The following is a 22,060-nucleotide window of genomic DNA, read 5'->3' as shown; positions in this document are numbered from 1 at the left end:
CATCTGGTGGCTCAGTAAATTGAGTGTCCTACTCTTGATTTCAACCCTCTAAGATAAATTTTTTAAAAAGAAAAAAAGTGTGGTTACCTAATCCAGTTTTAGCTCTAATTTTTATATTCAGATGAAACCCAGTAAGATAAGGCTCTAAACTTTTAACTGCATCTAATTTAAGATAGAATCTGAAGACTGCTTTAGATTGTCTCCCTCTCTCTCTGTCTTTCCTCTGCTCACATTCTGTCTCTCTCTCTTTCAAAAATAAACATTAAAAAAATTAAAAAATAAAAATAATTTCCCAAATCTTTTTGATAATCTGAAAACTTAAAGTTATAGTAAATTAAGTTAAATGATGAACATTCATTAAATATCTAGGTCATCTTTTTTTTTTTTTTTTTTTTAATTTTTTTTTTTTTTTTAACGTTTATTTATTTTTGGGACAGAGAGAGACAGAGCATGAACGGGGAGGGGCAGAGAGAGAGGGAGACACAGAATCAGAAACAGGCTCCAGGCTCTGAGCCATCAGCCCAGAGCCCGACGCGGGGCTCGAACTCCCGGACCGCGAGATCGTGACCTGGCTGAAGTCGGACGCTCAACCGACTGCGCCACCCAGGCGCCCCTATCTAGGTCATCTTTAAATAAAGAAAATATTGAAACAACTTTTGAATTCAAGTTTATCTAGTTTTGGTGTCTTATTACAAAGAAAATAAAGATATTTCATCTATCAGTAAGCATGTCTTGTGCCACATGGATAAATTTACCATGAGAAAAAATATACTTCTAGAAATTATGAAATGCATTCATAAACCTGCAAACCCATAGAATTCTAGTGTAACAGCAGTCCAAATTGCTTACTTCTTATTTTTCAATAGAAATTAAAGTTTCTAAGCATTAAGAATTCTAATCAATCCATGTAATTAAAACTACCAGGAATAGCAAGGCTAAAAGAAAGCTGTATATGAAAGTCGGTAAGGAAATTAAATTGTGTTTTTTGGATAAAGAAAAGTATTAAGGACATATTTTTGTTAAGGGAAAAAGACTAATTTTGTCCTAATGAAGGATAACTATTTTGCTTTTTGTTTTTCTGCAGAGTGAGAAAGAGGAAAAATATAGGAAAAACCTGAATGATTATTTTAAGAAGTTGTAGATTTGTGGGAAAGGAATCTTGGAAAAGGAATTTCATGTATGGTCAAGCTGACTAGGATTGAAATGGGTTTATTTAAGTGTTTAAATAATGAGTCAATATTGAAAGTACACTTATGTGAAATTAGAATTTGTTTCTCTCTGTTAAAAGGACAATGTTTTCTTGGACTATTTTGATGTGATTGTGGTAAGAGGTATAAAAAGTTGTTCTTTACTTTTTGGGTAATCTGCCTGGAAAGCAAAGATTTTAGGTTTTAGCAAAATAATTTCCTATGCTTCCTGTTGTCTTTATCAGGTCTTTGATTACTCGGGAAAACTGAGTTTTCTCAGTATTAAAAGAACTAAGTTTTGTTCACACTCATGTAACTTTCCATTTGCCTTTAAAATCTTCTATTGTCACTTTGGTTACATTGATAAGTATTATTTCATAATGATCTGTGGTTCAATTTAGTCAAATGTTCAAACCTTTTGATGTTTTGACAACTACCCAAAATCAATTTCTAAATGGGGTCTTTTTGACCTCAAACTAACTTTGAGATTTCCCAGATGATCCCTGGAAAATTACAAAGAATTTGTCTCTCCACCTTATAAAAGAGAAGTGTTAAAATTAATTAGGTTTATTTAATATATTTAATTACATGAGAAACATTGCCAATAAGAAGTAGTCTTAAACCTCAAGTTATATGTATATGCACATACATTACTAATGTAGGTATTGCAGAAATTGTTTGAAGTTCGTAGAGATTTATCAATACTCATATGGTCCAATTGTTATAAATATGCTACAGAAATAATGGCATTTCCTTACCAAATAAACTATCATCAGATCTTTAATCATGGCCATTTGTCCTTTGTAGATAGTTATTGTTTTTATTGTTTTTGCAAAAGTGCTTCATATTTAGAGAGATTTATGAGAAGGATTCTGACAAGTACTCTAGAATATAGATTTCTGATAACTGTAAGATCATGCCACTGAAATGGGCGAGAATCTCGAGAACAAATGGAAAACCAGAATTCAGGTGGAATAAGAATTAATAACATGGGACTTAATAAACTGGTAAGCATGATTATAGATTTTCTTACAACTTTTTCCTTGAGGGGCACTTGGATGGCTCAGTTGGTTAAGCATCTGACTCTTGATTTTGGCTCAGGTTATGAGCTCACAGTCATTGAGATCAAGCCCTGTATTGAGACTGTGCTAAGAGTGGAGCCTGCTTAGGATTCCCTCTCTCCTTCTCTCTCTGCCCCTCTCCTGCTCTCTCTCTCTCTCTCTCTCATAATAAGTAAATAAACGTTAAACAAAAAACAAAACAAAAAAACACAAAGGCAAACTTACCAAATTGCTGCAAGTCATAGTTGGCTTAAGAGAAAAGAGAAAAATGTTTCCTTAAATTTGGAAAAAACAATACATTAAGGAATGAGCGATGTTTCAAGGAAAAAGTTGTGTTTTTTAAATTTTTTTAAATTTTTATTTATTTTTGAGACAGACAGACAGCATAAGTGGGGGAGGGTCAGAGAGCAAGGGAGACACAGAATCAGAAGCAGGCTCCAGGCTCTGAGGTATCCAAAGTATACTTTGGAAATAGAATTGAAACATTTACTTTTTCTCCCTATCTGATCCCTCCAGAATTTAGAAACTCATTGAGTTGTCTTATTTTCATGACAATATTATTATTTACATAAGTTCAACAAGAATTTTCTCTACTTATAACAGGACACAATTGGAAACCAAGGCTTTAACTGGAATGTCATATTTGGGGATGTGCAAAAAATGAGATATAACCATACAGTTTTAAAAAGATACAGATGACTTTATGGAGTTAATAAAACCTCTTGTAAAAAAAACAGACTGGTACCTTGTTTATAGGGTTCCTGGCAGCCTCACCAGGTGAGTTACTTCTTGGTAGGCCCAGGAACCTCAGGGCATCTTGAGGACCTCAGGATGAAAAGAATTAACCCCAAATTGTAGACATTACAGGTGAAGTCTGATGGCAAGTCTTTGGCTTGGCTTCTTAGTCTGGAGAGGCTTTAAAAGTCCAATCTAAAATTCCTTATGAGAAGCTCCAGCAAAGCAGATTTAAAAAGAACCTATATGGTCAATAAGTATTCTTGCTGCATTTATATAAATCATCAGACCAAGTTTAATGAGACTAGACTTCTTTTTGTAAAATTAGGTTTGTTTGGGTTTTTTTTTTTTGTTTTTTTTATAATTATATTTGCTAGAAATGAGGTCTGGATGCTGAATTCTTTCAGTTTCCTCAAATATCTGGCTATGAGTCTCTAAACCACACTTTTGATTTTCTCCCAGCTTTCTGATTTGGGATCTTTACGTACAAAGACTGTCTTGAACCTTCTTAGAAGGGGCCATCCCAGGCCCTTCACACTATCCAGATAGCAGCCAAATTACAGGGACTTGAACCTTGGATTCACATCTCCCGATTAACAAGGGTCCTCCAGACTCCTGGAACTTCACACCACCTAGAGACCAAAAATTAAAATTGACCCTAGGTTCTTTCCCAGAAGCAGATGGCATCTTGAGGTGAATGACTCTCCAAAGATCATGGATCAAGATCTTCATCTCCAATATTAAATCTTTACTCCTTTTGTCTTTTTACTACGTGTTTTTTCTCTCTGTTAATGCACAGGAAGACAATGTTCCTTAACTCTGGTAACTATCGTTGAATCTACTTTAAAGGCTCTGACTGTACAACAAAAGTCCTAGCTTTTCTTGCTAAGGTAGCTTTGGATAATAGAATTGCCTTAGATTACTTACTGGCTGAAGGAGGAATCTGTGCTATAACAAATACCTCCTGTGGTGCCTGGAACAACACCTCCAGTAGTCTAACAAATGAAAGAAATTAACAAAGTCAGTTGGCCAAAACAGGTTGGTACTCCTTCCGGTACATTCTTTGATTTATTTGATATCAGCTGGTTTAATTCATGGGAGCTCTGACTAAGGAGTATCCTAAAGTCTCCTAGTGTTATCCTCCTAATAGTCATTATTGTAGTCATTCTGGTGTGCTGTGTTAAGACTCAAGGATCTTAAATGCATGTTTACAGACATCAGCAGTACCACAGATGGTCTCGTTGTGCTTGGGAGAAACAGAAAAAAAGATAAAGAGCAAGATGGACAGCAAGACCGTTTTCTCCCATGATGAAACAAGAATAACTCAAACCTGATGGTGACCAAGCGTAGTGCTTATACCACTATGAGTTTAATTATTAAATTAATTGAACAAGAAGACCATTAGACTGAGGTATCTCAAATACTATGGTGGTCAGTACAAACAAACTGACATCTAAGACTGTAAATATCTCAAGGTTAAAAAATCAAAACCTAAGGACAACCAATCACAAACAGCTAACTGGTCTTTGAGCTATAGCCAATCAGATAATTCTTTGCATTTGCCCCTTCTCCCCATAGAGGTCATTCCCCTTGCTCTTCTTGGTGGAACACTCCTGACCACTCCTGGTTTCATGCTCCCCAACTAGAATTTATTTGCACTCAAGTTCTTAAAAACAAACAAACAAACAAAAAAACTCTTCAAATTTTTACTATGCCCCAGTTTATCTTTTAATGCAGCTTTATATATAATAACCATAAACTGGAATCAACCCAGATGTCCTTCTTCAGCAAAATGGTTAAAAAAAAGCTCTGGTCCATACGTTTCAGAGAAGCCCATTCAGCAATAAAACGTGTAAATACAATCACTTGAATGACTCTTCAGGGAATTATGCTGAGTGAAAAAAAAAAACCAATCTACAAAATATACATACTGTATGACACCATTTAAATAACATTTTTGAAATATTCAGTTGGGGAACCGTGGGAGAGGGTGGAAGAGAAGTGGGTGTGCTTATAAAAGGGCAACATGAAAGAATTTGTGAGGTTGGAGCTGTTAAGTGTCTTAACATGAGCCTACACATGTGATAAAATTGTAGTAAACTAAATGCCCCCCCCCACACACATATACACACACATGCACACACACAGATGGGTACAAGCAAAACTGGAGAAAATTGAAAAAAAATGAGTGGTTGTATCAGTGTTAATATCCTGGTTGCACGATAATACCGCAGTTCAGCAAACTGTTACCATGGGAGGGGACAGTAAGAAAGATTAAAAAATAATAGAGAAATATTTGTTATTCAAAGTTTACAATGGGGCGCCTGGGTGGCGCAGCCGGTTAAGCGTCCGACTTCAGCCAGGTCACGATCTCGCGGTCCGGGAGTTCGAGCCCCGCGTCAGGCTCTGGGCTGATGGCTCAGAGCCTGGAGCCTGTTTCCGATTCTGTGTCTCCCTCTCTCTCTACCCCTCCCCCGTTCATGCTCTGTCTCTCTCTGTCCCAAAAATAAATAAACGTTGAAAAAAAAAATTAAAAAAAAAAAAAAAAAAAAAAAAAAACAAAGTTTACAAAAGGGGCGCCTGTGTGGTTCAGTCAGTTAAGTGACCGACTGACTCTTGATTTTGGCTCAGGTCATGATCTCTAGATTTATGATTTTGAACGCTGCTTCAAGCCTGCTTGGGATTCTCTCTCTCCGTCTCTCTATGCCCCTCCCCACTCTCTTTCAAAATAAACAAATAAATATTTTAAAAATAACATTTACAAAGCTAATTATTTGTTAATAAAATATAATATCCATAATTTTTTTTGTAAATTATAGGATTCACATTTACTTTAAAAATTTTTTTAATGTTTATTTCTTTTTGAGAGAGAGAGAGGGAGAGAGACAGAGCATGAGCAGGGAAGGGGCAGAGAGAGAGGGAGACACAGAATCCAAATCAGGCTCCAGGCTCTGAGCTGTCAGCACAGAGCCCATTGCAGGGCTCAAACTCACCAATTGTGAGATCATGCCCTGAGCCAAAGTTGGACGCTTAACTGACTACGACACCCAGATGCCCCTAGCATTCACATTTCTGAAGCTTATTAGAATTTAAATGAATATTTATTAATGTGTAAAGTTACCCTAAGGCGTTTAGCAAACATTGTTTCACTCTCAGCAAATTTTCTGCAAATGGACTTCCATGTGAATTTATATAGGAAATCACTCAAATATCAGAAGGAAAAATAGCTAGTAATAGAAAATTTTAATGCCCTTTACCTGTACTTTTATATTATCTATTTTTATTCACATATATATGTGAGAAATGTACCTTATGCAGTGATAAATAATTTTTGGTTACAAGATGACCAATAATGTTAACACAATTCAATGTCTTATTGAACTACTTTCTACCTGTTAAATTTGTGGGTTTTATAGCCTAACATCTCATACCACAAAATATTTTATTCATAAGCCATGTGATCACTGTTTCACCGAGATTATTTAAAATAGCAGTATTTATAAAGATTTCTTTATTTTTAAACAAAAACTTTTGAAAGATAATAATTCCAATCAAATGATTTGACGTTAGCAAATTTCCTCACTTTGAAGAAATGTCCAAGGTAACATACTTCCAACTACAATATTTGATATTGAACAGTGTTGGTGTTCAATGACATTAATTCTGTGATGACTTTTTGTTTATTTCTCAATTTGTTTTTTTATAGACTTTCACAGGAACAAGGGAAGTGGTTGAATGTGGTTGTTTCAACTCTTCAATGAGGTTTTGTCTCAATAAATGCATTGATATCAAAGCCATGCAACTGAAGGAAAGCACTGAAAGATTACCAAGCAAAATATTTGATAATCTAACCAAAATAAAGAGCAATTTTGGATAGAAAAAATAATGTTTCAATTATGATATTCAATATTGCTTTGTAGAGTTATGTTATGTAATAATAGCAACTGCAGTGTTTTTTTTCCCAAATTAGTAAGAATGTGCTTGAATTAAAATTATAGAATATAAACAATATATCAGATAAAAACAGAAAATTGCATTTTATAAAAAGAACACTAATCAAATAACTGGATAAAATATAAAAATATTAAAAATGTTTTGTTTTTTGAAAACGACATAATTTCAGAATAAGACCCACAAAATTCACACACGCAAATAGCAAACCAACCAATGAATGAGTTATAATTTTAAGAAGTAATTTCTCATGGGGCGCCTGGGTGGCTCAGTCGGTTAAACGTCTGACTTCAGCTCAGGTCATGATCTCACAGTCTGTGCGCTCGAGCCCCGCGTCGGGCTCTGTGCTGACAGCTCAGAGCCTGGAGCCTGCTTCAGATTCTGTGTCTCCCTCTCTCTGACCCTCCCCCATTCATGCTCAGTCTCTCTGTCTCAAAAATAAACATTTAAAAAAAATAAAATAAAAAGTAATTTCTCTTGAGTTCTTGAATTCTAAAGAATAGATGAAACTTAAGAAACAAAAATTAAAAACACATCAGATTCCTTTAGCCTTTCATCACTATGTGTTAGGCTTGAAGTGAGATGTATATTCTGTGTTCTAATAGGAAAAAAAAAGTCATCAGAAATCCACAGAATAAAACACACTATATTTAGCAAGGTTCCAAATACACAGTGAGTGTTCATTAAATGCTACATAATAATTACCACGACAATGATCATGCTATTGAATAATAACTCTGCCTGATACAAGCTTATAGGATACATTTAAATGCTAATTTAAAAGCATTTAAATTTGAAAGTAGAAACTTCCTGTTTTGGAATGAAATATTGCCTTAGCAGTTGCTCATTAGTGCAAATTTAATGAAGAGAATGGGCTTAGGCTATGATTAAATCTTTGTTTTGTACTAAGCAGAGTTTACTGTTACTACCAAAACACTATTACATAATAGAAACACTTTTTAGAAATTATCTTAACTTCCAAATGCCTGTAAACTTGCAAAGCTCTCAATGTTTGTCTTTATGGTTTATCAAGAATGTGAGATAACTTTCAAATATAGACATACATAAAGATATTAACAACATTTGTATTCTTGGTTTAAAGATTAAGCAACTATGTAAGCATCCTCATTTTTTGGATTTGTTTTTCCCTGCTATTTTATACCACTTAGATCTAGTGATTATAAATTGTTCTGCTAATGTGACTGAGGTCACTGTCTCTATCCATGTGTATATGAGGCACTTATGAGAAAGGGTAAAATAATAGTAAACCTGAGTAGCACCATGAGGTTTGATAACATTTTTTCCTTTCTTTGTAGCATCTTGATGAAAATTTACTATTGTTATATAATAACAATTATTATTGTTATATAATAATTATGACAGTTCACAAATTTATTTGGCTAATTTCATGCTGAGTTATTTCAAATTCTATGACCTTTCCCAAAATGTCATATCATCCCCTTTCTGGGAAGTTGATGTGGTGACTGTGCAGTATACTAAATGTAAAAGGAGCACATTTATTTATTTTCATTTAATACATCCTTGTATGTGTAAAATAGCAACAATTCAACTGAGTAAATTTGAAGATCAAGTTGGCTTTATTGAATGATTAATGACTCAGGCGGCATTCCATCCAAGATGTAGAAATGAGGTCCAAAGAGCTACAGAAAAGGAAAAGTTTAAAGTCTGGAAAAGGAAATCATAAATGCAAAAGAGAAAAAAAAATTCAGGTTTAGGCAACCTACCTAGGGGGACAGAAGGAGACTATGTGGCAGATTACCTCATTAGTGCTAACCAGAAAATTCCAGACTGACCAGTTAAGACTACTTCCTGGAGAAGATTGTAACTGTGATTAGGTTAGGTATTAGGTCATCATGGGCTTAGCATAGGTGACTCCATTTGGGGCATGTTATTTCTGTTTTTAAAATTTCCCCCTTTTGATCAAACTCACAGCTTAATTGAAATATGTAATCAAAATTCGAAGCATTAACACCACTCTCAGTTACCATTTTGCAGTTCTCATAGTTCTGTTGTTCCTTTATGTGGTATCTATAGGTTATGCTGTTTTTACTTAACCCCCGTGATATTCACAGGTCATGGCTTCAAGTTCACAATCTTTAAGTTGGTCATTCTCTTTGCTTTTCTAATGTTGTAGTCCTAAGGAAATAATTTACTTGGTGCTTAGGGGCTGCAAACATGAATTCGAAGCTTTTGAGAGAATACAATGCCCCAGGGCATTATTATGATTATAATAAGCAGGATAATTCCCAGTGTTTAGTGAACACTTTGGAGCCATGGTCTCCAAAACCCAAACCAACCAAAATCAAATAAGTCAAAAAAAGACCCCTGTTGGGGCGCCTGGGTGGCGCAGTCGGTTAAGCGTCCGACTTCAGCCAGGTCACGATCTCGCCGTCTGGGAGTTCGAACCCCGCGTCAGGCTCTGGGCTGATGGCTCAGAGCCTGGAGCCTGTTTCCGATTCTGTGTCTCCCTCTCCCTCTGCTCCTCCCCCGTTCATGCTCTGTCTCTCTCTGTCCCAAAAATAAATAAACGTTGAAAAAAAAAATTAAAAAAAAAAAGACCCCTGTTGAAGGAATAGCATTAAATATATATAATTTAAATATATATTATAAATATTTATATATTTATAATATATATATTTAAGAGAGAGACAGCACAAGCATGGGCAAGGGCCAAAGAGAAGGGGGGCAGGTTGGGGGGGGGGCGGTGAGAGAGAATCCCAAGCAGGTTCTGCACTGACTGAAATCAAGAGTCAGATGCTTAACCAACTGAAGGAATCAACTTTTTAAGCCAAATGGCTTGCTTAGTGATGTTTTGTAATTGAGTTTGACATTCCCTATGTTAATCCAGGGGCAGCAGGTGGTGTTGACCACAGCACAGACTCCTCCTTACTCGGCTAAAAGATAATCAAGAGTAACTTTGGCCAGAGTCTAAGGATCTTTGTTGGGCGGCTATCGTCTTAGCAATATAATCTGCAATCTCTTCAAGTATTAAGGAGAAGTTTCTGAACATATTCTCATTTACATTTACTTGTAAGGAGGAAGTATGACTCTGCCAAAGGAAACACATCTTGAGTCGTCCTCAGTGGTAGGTCCTTTCTAACTCAATGATGTAAATCCAGGGGAGTTTGACCAATGGCATGTCTTAGTTCACTTGTGAAAAATTAGGGGCACAGTTAGATAACCTAAGAGCCACGGTCTGGCTGTGCACCAGCTATCCAAGCACTCATAGGTCCAAGGAAAAGGATAACCACCAAAAACAAAGACAAACCCTGCTGGGACACGAGCCATTCCTGTTAAGGAGGTACTGTTAATAGATCCATTCACAAGGATTGCTGAATTTACTCATTCTAGCCAGAGGTCAGTCAGGTTTTTAGCACATAAGGGAAGAAAATCTCTAGCCTGAAAGAAAGAGTCATTCCAAATACCTTGTGAAGATGGGTGTTGCTGGTGAGATATCTTAGTGAATAGGGGCAGATTTGATCTAAATAATCATGGGAACATGGGGGTGCAAATGTACTAAGATTTACATAAGTAATTGTGTCTAATTTAGGATGTACAGTTATAATCAGAGAAAGTAAAAACAGGGTACTGGATATTCTGGTTGTAGAAGTTAAACTCAGTAAGAAACGTCTCAGAGGGGTCAATTGTAGTTTGAAGTGACATTGGAAATAGAAGAAATATTGATCACCGGGAGGACCAGAGGAGCTCTTGAATCATGGATAGATCAGAATTTTCTATGACAAATCCAGCTACTGGAAGGTAGTCCACTTGAGCAATTGCCTGGGAAATAAGGATGAGGGCATTATCTTCCAAGACCAACGCTAAAGGGAAGAAGAGAAGAAAGAGTTTCACATTAGGTAAAATATGAATCCGATGTCTTGGGTGGAAGCAGTGTACCTTGATGTCAGCTACTTCTCTTTTTCATCAGTTTGGTTTCAAGGTCTCTAGCTTTTGTAGACAGCTGGATGTCAGATGAAGACTCTTTAGCTGTAAGATGTGTGCCCAAGATTCAATGCCATTTAGTTTTACAGCAGTGTCACTTGTCAGGAGCACTTGGCAAGGTTCCTTCTACAGGGGCTCAAGGACTGTTTCCAGAATACCCAATTACTAGGCTCCATCTGTGACCAACAAGAGTCTTTGAATTGGGATCCAGGAAACCTTTTAAAAATAAATGTTTTTTCATGTTTATTTATTTTTGAGAGAGAGAGAGAGAAAGTGGGGGAGAAACAGAGAGAGAGGGAGACACAGAATCTGAAGCATTCTCCAGGCTCTGAGTTGCCAACACAGCCCAACGTGGGCTCGAACTCACAGACCGCAAGATCATGACCTGAGCTGAAGTCAGGCATTTAACCAACTGAGCCACCCAGACGTCCCCAGGAAGCTCCTTTAAACTGTTAATGATAGGCTTTAGCAGAGGACGTTAAAGACTCACAGTAGCTGGTCATACAAGCATGAGACACCAAAGATAAGCAGAAAATTGTATACCAATAAACATTGTTCTACCAGTGACTATCTCATGTGGAAGGAGTTTATGTTTTCCAAAGGGGACACCGAAAATAGTCATAAAAACCAGAGGCAGTACCTTAGGCCAAAGGAGTCTAGTAATTCCAGCAAGTTTAGAGATTTTTTTAAGTTTATTTATTTATTTTGAGAGAGAGTGAGAAAGAGAGAAAGAGACAGAAAGAGAATCCCAAGCGGGGTCTGTGCTGTCAGCATGGAGCCCTACACAGGGCTTGAACTCATGAACTGTGAGATCATGATCTGAGCTGAAACCAAGAGTCAGATGCTTAAACTACTGAGCCACCCAGCTGCCCCAGCAAGTTTGCAAACTTTAAGTTTGAGGATCCCATTAGTTCTTCTGACCTTGCCTGATGATTGAGGGTGATAGGGACAGTGTTAATTCCAAGAAGTTTCTAAAGCTTTTGCTAAGGCTCATATGATTTTCCCAGTGAAGTGCATACCTTAATCATTGGAGATTATGAAAGGTATACCTCAAGTGAGACACATTTTCTAACAGTTTCTTTGCCACTGTGAGGGCATCAGCCTTATGGCAAAGGAAAACATGCACAGTAAGAATATGTTATAACCTATCCTAAGTGGCAGTTAAATTAAGTCTAACTGCAAGTGCTCAACCACCCTTGAGGGAGGTCTGAGGTCTCCACGGACAAAAATAGATTTTTTAGGATTGTGGACCTGACTGGCAAGGTTGATAGTAGACTGTCTTAGCAATTTTATAGAAATGTCCCCACCATTGTCTGTTCATAATTTGAGTCATCTTGAATGCACCATAGTGTGTAGAAGAATGCAAAAACCAAAAGATAGGTTTTGCCAGAGAGCTAGGAAGAACAAAGTGGCCATCTTGGATTCTCCATAACCCCAACTGTTTATCTAATTTATAATCATTCTTTGTCCATCTTAATTTATCTAATTCGAGAGCAGACTGTCACCATGTTGCAAGGATGTCAGGATGGCAGAAGTCTGACAGTAAGAAGTCATTTTTTGCAGAAGAGTGGACTTTATCCACATGTGCCACAACCTTTATGGATTCTATTGTTGCTGCCTTTGAATAAACGTCAGCTAGGGCATTCCCCTGATACTCAGATTTGGTCCTTTTAGTGTGAACCCCAGTTTTGATGACAGCAACTTCAGAAGGTAAGACATTGGCAGTAAGAAAATCATTTATTTGTCCATTTTTACTGGGGTCCCAGAGGACATAATAAAACCCCTCTGTTTCCATAAAATCCCCAAATCATGGATGACCCCAAAGGCATACCAGGTATCAATATAGATAGTAACAGTTTATCCTTTTGATTACTGGTGTGCTCTGGTAAGGGCCTGAAGCTCTGCTTGCTAGGCTGACGTAGCTTGTGGAAAGTTTCTTTTTTCAAGTAGTTCATATTGGGTAGTAATAGCATAACTAGCTTACAAATTCTCTTTCCCATGTCTCAGTATGACTTACCAAAAATCAGGATCAAATTCAGGTTAATTAAAGGAGTGCCTTGTAAATCAAGACATGGAATCACAAAATTGGATGTTAGCACCTCACAATTATTGGGCCTGCTTATGTCAGGTAGAGGTAGTAACATAGCAGAATTAAGAATTTTGTAATAGTGAAAGGCAGATTAGGTGGTAAAAGGATCTCATAGGAGGTTAGTCAGCTTTCAGAGAAATGTTGAGTCAATTCAGAGTTATGAGTTTGAACAGTTTATGGTTTCTAAATGCCATTTCCTAAGATTAAATCTGCTGAGGCTTCTACTAACTTTGTGGCTACAGCCTTAAGACAACTGGGATAGGCAGGAGAAACTGAATCAAGTTATATGCTGTTATAGGCAACAAGCCTATATTTATTACCATGTTCGTGTGAGTCTTCCAAGGGCTTGGTTATCTCTTTCACACATAAATAAGGTGAAAGGTTTTGAATAGTAAGGTAGCCCTTGAGCCAGCAGTTCTTACAAAGACTGAAGGCATGTTCATGTTCCCAAGGAAAGAGTTCAGGGACTGAAATTTTAGTAAGTTCTTAGAGTGGAGAAGCCAATGAACAAAAAGATAGGAACCCATGGTTTGCAAAAACTAGCCAAGAATGGAAGAGCTGTCACTTAGTTGTGGGTCTAGGAAAACTTTAGACTAGCTTAATCCTTTTTGGATAGCTGGATTCACTCATGCTTAGATCATGACCTAAGTAATGAACAGTATCTGGAGATAATTATAATTTTTCCTTAAAGACCTTATGTCCCTCTTCAACTAACTATTGCAGCAAATGATTGCAATCTTTTATGAATGTCTCTTTGGTAACAGCACAGCAAGAGGTTGTCTACATATTGCAGAAGGGTCTATTTCCCAGGGAATTGGAGGGTGCTTAAATCTAGGTGGAGTACTTGGAAGAAACAGAGTCCTCTGTGAACCCTTGAGGTTTGACTATCCAGGTATATCATTGATTGTTCCGGGTAAAAACAGATATTGTCTGTGGAGGCCTAAGTGATGCTAAAAAGGCTGAACAAAGAACCACAACAATTAAGCATTGTGAGTCCAGTGGAATTTGAGACAAAGGGGTGTTTAGGTTTGGAACAATTGGGAAATGGAGAATAACTATGTTGTTAGTAACTCTCAAGTCCTGGAGAAGTTACTTTCCCTTCACTTTAGGTTTCTCAACTGGCAAGATGGGTCTATTACAGGAGCTGGTACAGGGAATGATTAGCCCCTAGGCAATTAGGTCTTGTGTTATTAGAGTGAGACCTTGTGTAGACTCAGGCTTTAATGGATATTGAGGCAATTTAGAAAGAGATTTAATCATATTTATCTAAAACTTCATGGACTCTGCAGTTTTTATTCTCCCAATGTCAGTATTAGAAGCAGCCCACAGATTTTGGCCCTAACAATGACTCTAAATTCTTCACCTCCAATAATTCTAAATGTGGAAGATGGGACTGGGGAACAGATTGAACCATCAGACCTAAACAAATGAGGATTGCAGACTGATTCTAAACAAATGGAGAACTGCAGAAAGCAGTTTGCAATGTGGAATCTGGGGACAGAACCAAGGGCTGGGCTATTAGATCAAATGGGGAATTGTGGTCCAAACTACCAGAAGTTCCCAATGTGGAGCCAGTGATTCCAAACAAATGGAGAACTGATTAGAAAGCCAAATGGATAAGGAGCTCGATGCAAATAGAGCAGAGCTCAGAACTAAGAAGAACTTACAGTCCTCTGAAATGGTGAGAGAGACAGGACTGAAAAGGGAGTTTGTGTGGGTACCATGCTTGTGTTTCTCATTGCCCCTTAATGTTGCCAGATGTTCACTTCACATCCCAACGCTGCCACCAAATCCATTAAATAACAAAAATTCAGCCAAGTAAATTTGAAAATCTGATTGGTTTGAGTGAATGATTCACAAATTGGTTAGGATTCCATCTAGCAAATAGAAAAGATCTCCATAGAGCTACAAAAAGGGAAAGGTTTTTAAAACCTGAAGAAGAAAGTCATGAACAAACAAAAGGATTATTTCAGACTTAGGTAACCCACCTACGGCAGACAGAAGGGGACTAGTGGCAGATTACCTCATTGGTGCTAACTAGAAGAGTCCACACCAACCAGTGAAGATTACATTCTTGAGGGTAATGTAACTACATTTAGGTAGGGTAGTAAGCCTCAGTGGGCTTAGCACAAGTGATTGAATTTCTTTTTTTCTTTTCCTTTCCTTTTTTTTAATATGGATGTTATTATGCACCCAGCACTATTTTACATGCATTGAAAGTGTTATCTCATTTGCCGTATAATAACCTTATGACGTAGATGCTACAATCTATATTTTATAGATGAGCAATCAGAGGTTAATTAACTTTCCAAGATCAGACACTAATCGGAGCTTAAACTAGAATTAGAAACCAGAGAGATTGGCTCTAGAGACCATGCTCTCAGTTTGCTGAGCTGCCTCTTATAGCATAATGTGGAAGCCACACACAGCCTGCAAACCCCACTCCCACCATTCATGACATGTTTACCTTATGTAGGTTTAAGTCATCTCCAAAATAATAATAATAATAATAATAATAATAATAATAAAACAAAACAAAACAAAAAATGAACTGAGACAGAGACAGGAATAATCATGAGGATTACTTTAAATTGCCTAATTATTCAAACTCTTTATCAAACACGTGTTCCAGTATATACTGTTAATTAAACAATTTCATCTCTTGTTAGTCTCCAATTTTTCCTTGTTTCTCACAGATGTTAACAAAGACATTTATTTTCTTTGAGCTTTATAAACCTATCTATGCCTTCATAAAACATGTGTTTTCTATTGTGAATGTCTTCTCCTTCAATCACTTCCAGTTCAATTCTGCACTGGCTGTCATGACATATATAAAATCTCATAGGAATTTTTTTTACTGATACAAAGCAAAACAAATTTGTATATTGTAAACATTCTTGCTGATATCTGTATTTCTGTTTAGTTGTATTTTGGAGAAGAAAAAGCACCGATGCATTCTATCATTCTCAATAAAGTGAAAAAAATCAGCATAGAGCAAATGTGTAAGATAATGAATTAGAAGTTATAAGGGATACTCCAGGGCACCAGGGTGGCTCAGTTGGTTAAGTATTAAACTCTTGATTTCAGCTCAGGTCAAGACCTAATGGTTTGTAAAATCAAGACCCAAATTGGGCTCTGAATTGACAGCATGGAGCCTGCTTGAGATTCTGTCTCTCTCTCTTTCTCTCTCTCTCTCTCTGTCTGCTTCTCCTTCACTTGTGCTCACTCAAAATAAATAAGTCAATTTTTTAAAAAAAGATTATTTTTGAAGCTATAAGGGATATTCCATATAATTAATATTTAATACTTCTGAGTTTCTAGGATACCTCAGGTATTTTACATGATTTCTGATTGATTGACCTTACCTGGAAACTCAAAATCTTTGTTTTATTTTGTTTTATTTTGCTATGTTTTGCATCAGCATTGCAGTTTCCAAAGGTCATTTTATTTTATATAGCATACTGACTGACTTTCACGGACAGATAAGTGAAGTTTTCTGTCATTTTATTTATTCCTATAAATATATGTAAAAAATAGCCGCTGATATGGTCTAAAAGTAATGGATTATGTTTAAGGCCATCTGGTTCTCCCACTGACTAGTTGTGTTACCTTGGTAAGTCACTCTAAACAGTTATTATTCCTATAATCACCAGACAGGAGATTTAGGGGGTAAAGTCAATGAACAAAGTGTATGCATTCAATGTTCCTTTCAGACTAGTTATTGGCCATAGAATTTTTAAAGATAAAAGATACTCTAAAAGTAAAGGTTTATGGAAAAGCAAACAAAATAAAACAAAAAAGATACATAAGTTGACTGTAGAATGGAAAATTATATATATAAATTGATATAAGTAGAATATTGTATACCTACTTATAAAATTAGAACAAATAAAATAATACCAAGTTTTCTTTTTGTTTAAAACATTTTTATTGTTTATTTTTGAGAAAGAGAGAGTGAGAGATATAGAATATGAGCAGGGGAGGGGCAGACAGAGAAAGAGACACAGAATCTGAAACGATCCAGGCTCTGAGCTGTCAGCACAGATCCCAGCACCGGGCTCAAACTCATAAACCATGAGATCATGACCTGAGCTGAAGTCCGACACTTAACCGACTGAGCCACCCAGGCAGCCCCCAAGTTTTCTTTAAACTATGTCTATAACAAATGAGAAAGCAAAATATTTTTCTTGAAACAAGTAGACAATTTTATCTGACTCATAGCTGGGTATAACAGAAACACACATACACACACACTCAATTGCACTCATTATGCAGGAAAATGTTGGTAATTAAAATATAAAATAGATCTTTAAACATTATTACTTCTGATATATATGAATAAAATAAAGTATATGAAAATAGAAATCAAGTATTTCATATGCTCATAAAGACCACTAAGAAATGTCACAATCATGTTGATTATGATCATTATATCAAGTTGCTATAACAAAATACCTTAGATTGGGTAGTTCATAAACAGAAATGTATTTTTCACAGTTGGAGGCTAGAAGTCCAAGATTAAGGAGCCAACATAATCACATTCTGGTGAGGACCTTCTTGGTTCATAGTCAATACCTTCTCACTGTGTCATCACATGGAGTGGTCTAGGAATCCCGCTGGAGCCGTTTTAATAAGGCACTAGTTCCCTTCATGAGTGTTCTATCCTCATGACTTAAGCACCTCCCAAAGACCTTCCCTGTTAATTATCTTTGGGGTTAGAATTTCAAAAAATGAATTTGAGAAGGGGATACAAACATTTAGACTATAGCAATTGTATTAATTAAAAAGATTAATAAAAAAGTAATTAAAATCACACACACACACATTCTTAATAACTTACAGAGTGCTAGACTAATTTTGTTTAATTTTAGTGGAAACTTTTTATACCACTTTGCTTAGTTCATTAGCAGGAAAATTAACACTGGCTAAATGTGTAAAATGTGCATTAGTTTGCTAATTCTGCATAACAGAGTATGACAAACTTCATTTCTTAACACAATTTTATGTTTTCCCAATGTTTCTGTGTTACACAGATTATCTGAGTCCTCTGTTCAGGGTTTCATCAGACTGAAATCAAGGTGTTTGTCAGGAATCAGTTCTCATCCAGATTTAGGGGTCTTTGTCCAATGTAATCCAGGTGTTGCAGAATTTAGTTCCCTTTGGTTGTAGGACTGAGATCCCTTTTCCTTGCTTGCTGTAGGTCAGGCATTGCTCTTAATTCACAGAGATTGTCATGAACCTTCCAATACTTTCAGTCTCTTTGGAAGAGTCTCAGTCCCTTCTTAAGTGTTCCCTGAATATATCACACCCACCCAGATAATCTCCCTTTTGATTAATTCAAAGTCAACCAATAAGATTCCCTACCCAAGGGGAGAGAATAATACAAAGATGCATACACCGAAGGACAGAAATCTTGAGGCCCGATTTGGATTCTTCCCTACTACAATGTATATTGTTAATAATACGTTCTATATCACTAATGTCTGCATAGAAAAATATCTCTCTTGACAAAGCAGATATACCTCCTTTTTGGAAACTTCATTAATAGAGGTTGAAAGAAATCAGACGCCATTGAATTTCCAGTCAAATGGTAGAAGTTTTTACCAAACTTAAAGACTTAAAAAAATACAAGTTTTCTATCCTCCTTTATATCCTTATTGAATTCACTAATAGTAACCTGCAAGAAAATTCAGATAGCTCATGGCAGATAACACCGAAATTGCACATAGTTAAGTGACAGACCCATTCTCATAGCTGCTGTGCCAGATTTGGCATATCTTCTAGAATAGAACCACACAGATTCTGCACTTGGTATGTTGATGTGGTATGCACAGTGAAGTCCCCACAAAGATGTATGCCCTGAACCCCAGACCTTGGGAATAAGCAAGGTTTCAAGCAAAGGAGAATTAAGGTTGCAGATCGAATTAAGGTTGCTTAACAGCAGATCTTAAAATGGGGAGATTATCCTGGATTATTCAAGTGGGCCCAAAGAGTCCTTAAAACTAGACGAGTAAAGGAGCACCTGGGTGGCTCAGTCAGTTGGGCGTCCGACTTTGGATCAGGTCATGATCTCATGGTTTGTGGGTTCGAGCCCCACATCAGGTTCTGTGCTGATAACTCAGAGCCTGGAGCCTGCTTCAGATTCTGTGTCTCCCTCTCTCTCTCTGCCCCTCCCTCATTTGCACTCTGTGTGTCTCTCTCTCTCAAAAATGAATAAATGTCAAAAAAAAAAAAGTAGAAGAGTAAAGAGGAAGAGAAGCAGAGAGATGGTAGTGTGAGAAGACTTAGTTTAACATTACTGGCTCTAAAAATAGAGGGAGGAGGCCATGTGCCCCCAAAAAGTGGGCAGAATCTAGAGACTGGAAAAGGCAAACAAAGTAAAGGAAACTTCTCAAGTGCCTCCAGAAAGGAATGCCTTCACCTGCCATTAATCTTAAGCCCAGTGAGATCTGTGTTGGACTGATCATCTACAAAAAGGTGAGATGATAAATTTGGGTTATCTTAAGCCATTAAATTTATGGTAATTAGTTATAGCAGCAACAGAAAATTAATATAATAACTGTTAATTTAGTAAACACATTTCATTCCCAGTCAGGAGAGAAAATCAAAAACATTCACTGAAATGAAGAGTAAATAGTACATGACCTTGCCCAAGAACTGTCTTCACTCTGCTCTACTGTGTCAATTTATAGTCTGATGGGGTCTTGATTGTCTGGGCATTCTACAGAACATCTGTCTGATTCTTTGTTGAGGACTTAGTAAGCAGAAGTATCAAGTACTCCACATGCCTTGTTAAGTTAAGGCCTTGCTAAAACAAAGGGCCTGCCACATTCGTGAAATTTTAAAGGTCCAATGACCTGTATGTGTCAGGGTATTGGAACTTTCTACCACTAAGAAAGAGTCACAGTACTTGTCTGATTCATTTATCAGGTGACTTACAAGGCTGCCAGTTTCAAGTGGGGCCCAGAGCAGAAAAAGGCTCAGGAGCAGGTGTAGGCTGCAGTACAAACAGCTCTACCACTTGGGTCATATAATCTAGCAGATCCAATAATGTTGTAGAGCAGGAGTCAGCAAACTGTTTCTGAAAATGGCCAGAGGGTAAATATTGTAGGCTTTGAGAGCCATAGGGTCTCTTTTGCAAGTACTAAACTCTGCTGATGTAGTGCAACTGTTCACCCCTGCTATTATAGTATAACCATTCAGCTGCATACTTGTAGTGCAAATGTAGCCATAGATGATACATAAGCATATGAGTATGGCTGTGTTCCAATAAAACTTTAATTACAAAAACAGGCCCTGACTCAGATTTGGCCCACATGCTATAATATTCTGAACCTCGTTACAGGAAAACACACACACACACACACACACACACACACACACACACGCACATTGTTTAGAGTCCTTAGAATGCTCCAATAAGAGAGTCACAGCACAGAGCACTGTGAGGCCTTCTCATCTTCAGTAGGGAACTGTATACCACTTTCAGTACAACTTCTGGATTTGGGGCCATAATAGATAGAGACTGAGTACCTGATTGTGAAGCATCAAATGGCCATGTGATTAAAAGCATCCAGCATGCATTCATTATTGTTAGATCTATTAAGTCATGAGTTCATGCCACATAGCAACAAACTACCATAAGTTGTGAAAAGTAGCATGATATGCCACCCCAAATATGTCTTTTTGGCACAAGGATTATTTTTAAGGAAACACAGAAACAGGAGAAACTCTGAAAAGAAGAGTAGGAGTTGTCCTTTTGTAAGGGAAAATTACATTTATAAAAGAAATCTCTATGTTTAAAAATGTCTCCCTTTCTGTACCAGAAAGAGAAGGATGAGTGTAAATCATCTAAAACTCTATCCATGGAGAAAGCACTGACCTAACTGCTAACAAACCTTACTCTTGTTTATTGTGCTTTTCCCAATAACTTCCCATAACTGTTCCAAAACACACACTTTTGTTTCTTTTGTTTAGTTGAAAATGGTATTTAAGGTGGTGGCTTGGGCCATCTCAGGGAGTTACTCAGTTTCCCTGGATATCTTTTATGTATACATGAGGTATGCATGTTAATAAACTTCTGTGGGTTTTTTTCCCTCTTGTTAACTAATCTTTTATTACAAGACGTCTCAGCCATGAACTCAGAAGGGTAGAAGGAAAATTATTTTTCTTCCCCCATACTAGATATGAACTTTGAACTCTAGAGGACAAAAGAGGAAGTACAGGGGAAAAGAAGGTTAAAAAAAGAAGAATGGAATTGATTACTGTTGACTCCTTCCTTCCTTCTTCCTTCCTTCCTTCCTTCCTTCCTTTCCTCCTTGTTTCACTTATACTTTTTTATACCCACTCTTCAGTATTTATTGGCTAATGTCAAATGACAAAAATAAGGCAATTGTGTGATGAATTTGATGTCTCTTATTCAAGAAAAAACAATGCATGGATTGGGGGAATACTGATCTTTCAAAGCAGGGGAGCACTCTTCCCAAAAATGTTTGGGCAAGAGTGAGTTTTGTAGTGTTGGAAGCTGCAATGCAGAAAAAGCATGATTGTGTAGGAGGTTGGGGATTTCCTTATAAGGCCAGCAGGTCAATCAGGGAATAAGGAAAGAGTATTTGACTTAAGTTGTTTGTCTGAGCTTGCATATTTGACCTTATTTAGAACAAGGAAAGCATTACAGGTATTTGGAAGTTGGGGATTGGCTGGCTGTATATACTGCATATCTGGTCAAGTGGAGCATTCACAAGGGCATAAAACTTACCAAGGCTTCAATTTGAGGATATGGCATACTGGGCAGGAGTGGCTCCATCTTGAGCATAGACATTTTATTTCAACACTAGGTTCTGAGAATATATGGAATGTCATATTGATGTAGGCTGGCTGGGTCCAAGGACCCAGAGGGGGTCCTGCAGGACCAGTCTAAAGGGTTCTCAGCTCTGTGCAGGGTAGAATTCAATTGCAAAACAAGAGAAAGTGAGAACAGAATTTATAGAGTAGTGTAAGTGATAGAGTATAAAAGCTGTAGTGTCTGGGGGACTCAGAAAGGAAATGAGAGAGAAGGGTATCTTTGCTTGAGG

Source organism: Lynx rufus, unplaced genomic scaffold (genome assembly GCF_022079265.1).
Source record: "Lynx rufus isolate CCGP_SWC_20201006 ecotype Redwood Valley unplaced genomic scaffold, mLynRuf1.p SCAF_3, whole genome shotgun sequence".
NCBI lineage: Eukaryota > Metazoa > Chordata > Mammalia > Carnivora > Felidae > Lynx > Lynx rufus.
The sequence above is the reverse complement of the archived record's forward strand: the minus strand, read 5'-3'. Positions refer to the sequence as shown.